Genomic DNA, 6000 nt, shown 5'->3' with positions numbered 1-6000 from the left:
GGCTGGGCCACTCAACCTCTCTGTTTTCTCCTCTGGGAGTGAGGAGGATAATGGTCCCTACCTCGGGTTCAGAGGCTGCCTGTGAGAATTAAACCAGCTAACACATGTAAAGTGCCTAGCCTGCTGAATGGCACATAGGAAGCTCCTGGTAGATGTAGCTGATACTAGCTGAAATAGGTTGAGTAGTTGCTCCTCAACAAATATATCCACATTCTAACCTCTGAAACTGTGAATATAAAGCTTGTTTGGAAAACGGGGCTTTGCAGATGTAGCTGAGTTCAGTTCAGTTCAGTTCAGTCGCTCAGTCGTGTCCGACTCTTTGCAACCCCATGAATTGCAGCACGCCAGGCCTCCCTGTCCATCACCAACTCCCGGAGTTCACTCAAACTCACATCCATCAAGTCGGTGATGCCATCCAGCCATCTGATCCTCTGTCGTCCCCTTCTCTTCCTGCCCCCAATCCCTCGCAGCATCAGGGTCTTTTCAGATGAGTCAACTCCTCGCATGAGGTGGCCAAAGTACTGGAGTTTCGGCTTTAGCATCATTCCTTCCAAAGAACACCCAGGACTGATCTCCTTCAGAATGGACTGGTTGGATCTCCTTGCAGTCCAAGAGACTCTCAAGAGTCTTCTCCAACACCACAGTTCAAAAGCATCAATTCTTTGGTGCTCAGCTTTCTTCACAGTCCAACTCTCACATCCATACATGACCACAGGAAAAACCATAGCCTTGACTAGACGGACCTTTATTGGCAAAGTAATATTTCTGCTTTTGAATATGCTATCTAGGTTGGTCGTAACCTTCCTTCTGAGGAGTAGGCATCTTTTAATTTCATGGCTGCAATCACCATCTGTAGTGATTTTGGAGCCCCCCAAAATAAAGTCCAACACTGTTTCCACTCTTTCCCCATCTATTTCCCATGAAGTGATGGGACCAGATGCCATGATCTTAGTTTTCTGAATGCTGAGCTTTAAGCCAACTTTTTCACTCTCCTCTTTCACGTTCATCAAGAAGCTTTTTAGTTCCTCTTCACTTTCTGCCATAAGGGTGGTAGCTGAGTTAAGGATCTCAAAACCACACCATTCTGGATTATCTGGGTGGGGCATAAATTCATATATATATATATATATATATACACACACAAACATATATATACACACATAAAATATATACATATACATTTTTTGGTGAGGAGTAACTGGCATACACATGGGTCTGAGAAAGTTATTAGTTAATAATGCTGCCAAGTCCAAGCTCGCTCTGCTCACTGCATGATGAACCAATGAAATCTGAGAAATGAAGGGTGAGGCAAGGAAGAGACTTAAATTGAGAGCTGCCAGACTGAGAAGATGGCAGGCTAGCATCTCAAGGTAATCATCTTATTGGGGTTTGGATGCCAGGTTCTTTTATAGATCAGAGATTGGGGGCATAGGTGAGGAAGCAAAGTAAAAAGGCCACGAATCTTGCAGACATCTTCTAAAATGGCAAGCCTCAGGCAGAGGATGTGTTCATTTCTTTCTTTCTGCAGTCTGCAGATGGACAGGGTTCTGAACAAATGCACTGAGACAGTCAGGCAGAGGGGCAGGATACTCTGAGGGAGGCCATTCTGTATGATCATAATAGCAAAAACAACTGAAAGCAAGTCAAAGAAACAGTTCCAACATGGAGTCAGAATTGGCTTCTTCTCTGCAACAATAATAACAGGAAATGACTAGTCCCCAAGGTTGTACCCATGAGTAACAGTGGGTCCAGATGGGTTGCCATGAGGAGCTGGGGGGCTTTTTCAGGTCTAATGTCCAATATTAGAGATTCATTTTTTTTGCACACATTCATTGAGACCCCTCCCATCTGCCAGGTCCCGTGCTTGGCTTTCGTGATGAGATAAAATACAAACCATCTCTGGTTCTTCAGTTGCTGATGAAGGTGATGAGCATAGGGAGCAGGCCTGTGAAAGTTACTATGAAGGGCAAAGCTACAGTATATCAAGTGAGGCAAGGATGTAGGAGGTAGGATCTAAGAGGCTCAGCCAAGGCTTCCCAGAGGAGGTAACCTCTGACCAGGGTTTTGAAGGATGAATAGGAGTTCACAAAGAGGCCAAGGGAGGAAATGGTATTATACAACAGGTAGCAAACAGCATAAGCGAGGGCACAGTAATAGTCTGATATGCACAGGGTGTGGCGGGGTGGTGCTAAATGCTGACTGATGTTAGGAAGTGATTAGGGAGAAGCAGAAATGAAGGTGGAGGTACAGGCAGGGCTAGGTCACCCAGAGGCTTACTGACCATGTGAGGAGCTAAGCCTCCACTGTGTATGCTGATGGCATTCGGGAGCTCCACCCAGGCCTCCCACAAGGTGTCAGGTAGGGTCCTACTCTGCTGTGTGTGGTCAGCTCCACGGCCTTCTGAGTATAGGGGGCTGGAGGGTTCTAGGGTAGGCCTCACCTGCTTCCTGTCATGCATCTCACTTCCTGTTCGATTACTTCTTTAAAGAAATCAGAAAGGAACATGAAAACCTGCTTCCTAAGGCAAGGCCAGAGGGAGAAAGTCTTTCTGGGCCCCACAGCTGGGGGGCAGTTGGCCCATTCCCTTGACTGTACGTTAAACACACTTGATGCCGAGAGCATCCTCTTGGGAGCCGAGAGACACTGATGGTCTCAGAAAGGAGCCCTGCAGGATAAGTGGGGAAGAGGGAAAGGTATTCCAGGCAGCAGGAATAGCATATGCAAAGGCACAGAGGTGAGCAGAGGGGACACTGGGAAGGGGGCAGGGATGGGTGGGTGCTGCACTGGATCCCAAGAGGACTTGAGGGTGGCGCTGGGAGTCTGGACCATTTCCACAGTTGGCAGAGCCCCTGCAGAGCTCTGTTAGGCTCCAGCTTGTCTCCTCCAGGGTGGTACATGTGTTTCCTGTGGAGACGGACCTGACTTTGGCTCTATCTGGCTCTGACGTCAGGTTGTAAGCCATGGAGAAGGTTGTGCTTCAGTGACTAGGGTCTGCTGTCTGGAGGTGGCTGCATCTGTCTCTAGGTCCTGGGGTGGGGGGTGTCAGTGGACAGCCCCCTCCCTCCCAGTGCTACCAGGACCCTGCTGCTCCCGGCTCTGAGGGCACCAGATCCAAGGACCCTGAGCTCTCCATCCTAGCAGAGCCAGCAGTGTCAGCATCTCCCGGGGAACCTGACATGAAGGAAATACCCAGGCAGCCCCCACAGACACGCTAGATCCGACACTCTGGGAGGACCCAGCAATCTGGGCTTCAGAAGCCCCCAGGAGGTTCTGACGCACATTGAATATGCGGTGGGCTGGTGTATCTGCCAAGTGAAGTGAAAGTCACTCAGTCGTGTCTGACTCTTTGAGATCCCATGGACTATACAGTCCATGGAATTCTCCAGGCCACAATATTGGAGTGGGTAGCCTTTCCCTTCTCCAGGGCATCTTCCCAACCCGGGGATCGAACCCACATCTCCCACATTTGGATTCTTTACCTGAGCCACAAGGGAAGCCCAAGAATACTGCAGTGGGTAGCCTATCCCTTCTCCAGGGGATCTTCCCAACCTAGGAATTGAACCAGGATCTCCTGCATTGCAGGAGGATTCTTCACCAGCTGAAAGCCCTGGTCATGTCACTCGCCTCTGGACTCTGGGCTCCACGAGGGCCCCTCTGCCAGTCTGGGTGTCCCCCTGCCTGCAGCAGTGGCCTGACACTGTGGAGGCCTCCACAGGGTTTTCTGCTTGTATCTTCTCCCGGGAGTGCCTGTCCTCTGCTCTCAGCCAGGAAGCCCCCTCTCTGAGCCCCCACCATTTGTGAGACTCCTTCTCGTCAGTGCCTGGTGCTGAAACCCAGCGCTCGAGACTCCTGAAATCTGGAGAGGAGGCACATTCTCGCCATGCTCCCTGCCCCAACTCCATCCTGCCCAGGCAACCTCCATGTGGAGCCTGTGGGACTCACGCGGGAGGCTTGTTTCCACCGAGGGAGGCCTGTTCCCACCGTGGGAGCGTAGCCGCTGGCCCCTCAGGAACAAATAGCCCTGCCTCCTTGTTTAGAAAATGCCTCAGGGCCCTGCCCATCTGGAGCACTGTCTTGTTTGTTTCAGTAACTTCTCATAAAATGTCCATCCCCGGATGGTTGGGAGGCAAGTCACCACAGTGACTATGGGATTGGAAATGAGGGTTAGGGGAGGCAGGGTCAGAGTAGTGAGGGTTTCGGGCTGGAAAAGGCTTCAACTGGAGAGATGGGGGAAGGATCAAAGAAGCGAGGGTTTCAGGTGAGAAGCACCTTGGCAGGGCCGCCAGGAGAGGTTGTACAGGGTGTTCACTGCGCAAGGGTATGTGCTGGTCGAGGGGGTGAGGAAGGCCTGAGAGCCAGGAGGAGGGCAGGGCCCTGTCCCAAGCTTGATGCCCTGGAGCTAAGATGTGCCCTTAAGAGGAAAGGGGGGATTCTTTTTGTGTGTGTGCCTCATGGCATGTAGCGGAGAAGGCGATGGCACCCCACTCCAGTACTCTTGCCTGGAAAATCCCATGGACAGAGGAGCCTGGTAGGCGTCAGTCCATGGGGTCTCAAAGAGTTGGACACGACTGAGCGACTTCACTTTCACTTTTCACTTCCCTGCATTGGAGAAGGAAATGGCAACCCACTCCAGGGTTCTTGCCTGGAGAATCCCAGGGACAGGAGAGCCTGGTGGGCTGCCGTCTGTGGGGTTGCACAGAGTCGGACACGACTGAAGCGACTTAGCAGCAGCACAGCATGGTATGTAGGATCTCAGTTTCCTGACCAGGGATCGAACCCAGGACCCCTGCATTTCAAGCATGCAGTCCTAACCATTGTATCGCCAGGGAAGCTCCAAGGGGGAATTCTTTCTAAGCCCAAAGAGCAGTTTGTGCACCACTTTGGGGTAGGAGCTGTGCAGAAGGAGCATCTTTAAAAAAAATTCCTGTTTTACTGCTGCGATGTTACTTGCCCAAGGTCACTGGTCATACTCCGTTGCCTGCGTGGCCTTAGAGGACGTCCGTGCTCAGCAGGTTGGATGGTGGTGGGATGAGGATGAAGGTACTTTCCCAAAGTGGAATGGAAGCACCCGCCAAGGGCTGTAGGCACTTGTCTTCAGAGGACAGGGCTCCTCTGTCACTAAGCGGAGAGGGGACATTGCCCTAGTGCTAGTCATTTGTTTAATCAAGGCTCTTACTAATCTCATCTTGGACGAGAGTGAGCAAGCTTCCCCATCACATTCCTCTCTCAGGAACTGCAGTCTCTCAGCAAATTTATCAAATGCCAGGCCCTACATTAAGCCTGTACCAAAAATGGAAGTGTTTTAGAGTCAATCCTGTGGCGGGGGGTCGGTATCCGAGTTCTTAATGTGTTTTGGGTATTTCCTGGGTGCTACATGCTGAGGTTGGAGGAAGAGTCCTGACCTCAGGAAGCTTGGTCAGCAAAAGGAGTTCAATCATTTCATCCATGGGGTCCGAGCCCAGCCCTTTTTATTATTATTTTGGCCTCCCCCGCATGGCTTGTGGGGTTTTTAGTTTCCTGACCAGGGATTAAATCTGGGCCCTTGGCAGTGAGAACTGGACCAGTAGGGAATTCCCAGTCCATTTGAAATAAAAGCTGTATTGCCCTTGCCCAACAGTCTATACCCATTTTTCTCCCAGAGGGAAGAAACCTGATTTTTATGAGCACCTACTGTGTGCTGGGTCCGTTGTGAATGAGGGCACCTGGTCAGCCTTGGAGGTGACACTGTCGCTCTTGGCCACAGATGGCCAAGCAGGGGCAGGAAGGGGAAGTGGCTTACCTCCCGGCTAGGACTGTGGGCAGCCTGGACAGCCAGACCCATATTCTTACCACAGCCCCACCCTGCCTTCCCGGCCATACAGCCCTCAGGGCCATTTCACAGACCACCCCTACCCCTGGCCCCTGTGCTGCCTGCGCATATGGCAGGAGCCACATGAGTTTCTTTCCTGAGGGTGATGGGGTCAGGGGACCCCACCAGGGAGGGCAGTCCAGGACAGGACA

Source organism: Oryx dammah, unplaced genomic scaffold (assembly GCF_014754425.2).
Source record: "Oryx dammah isolate SB20612 unplaced genomic scaffold, SCBI_Odam_1.1 HiC_scaffold_15, whole genome shotgun sequence".
NCBI classification, from domain to species: domain Eukaryota; kingdom Metazoa; phylum Chordata; class Mammalia; order Artiodactyla; family Bovidae; genus Oryx; species Oryx dammah.
This window is presented reverse-complemented; position numbering follows the sequence as displayed.